General features: G+C 65.4%; 1 protein-coding gene across 1 annotated transcript in view; it reads left to right on the top strand.

The window, feature by feature from the left end:
- SPNS2 (spinster homolog 2 (Drosophila)) overlaps positions 1-355 on the top strand; it is a 40,648-nt gene that overhangs the window by 31,468 nt on the left and 8,825 nt on the right. The gene's annotated exons all lie outside the window — the stretch shown is intronic.

Genomic DNA, 355 nt, shown 5'->3' with positions numbered 1-355 from the left:
GGGAAAATGACCAGGCTTGGTTCTCAGGCCCTGGGCAGCTGGGGGGGATGGAGGGGCCGGCTCTACATCAAAGCGGGTAGGACCACTGGCAGCTGGCAGGGCCCCACCCTTCCCGGCTCAGCTGGGCTCTGCTCTTTGATGTGTGATGGGGGAGGGGTGCTGAGCCCACTGGGCTTGCCTTGCCCACTCCCCGTGTACACTGGGTCCTCAGTGCCGCCAGGGTCAGCCTAGCGGCCCTGTCAGGGATGGGACTCAGAGTGCGGCTGGCTTGAGGCTCCCGAGGTGGGGCCAGAACCCAGGGAAGAAGGCTCCTAATTGGTGGGGCTGGCAGTGGAGACAGGATGTTGCTCCTGCC

Source organism: Bison bison, unplaced genomic scaffold, assembly GCF_000754665.1.
Source record: "Bison bison bison isolate TAMUID 2011002044 unplaced genomic scaffold, Bison_UMD1.0 scf7180017864249, whole genome shotgun sequence".
In the NCBI taxonomy this organism is placed as follows: Eukaryota; Metazoa; Chordata; class Mammalia; order Artiodactyla; family Bovidae; genus Bison; species Bison bison.
This window is presented reverse-complemented; position numbering and strand designations above follow the sequence as displayed.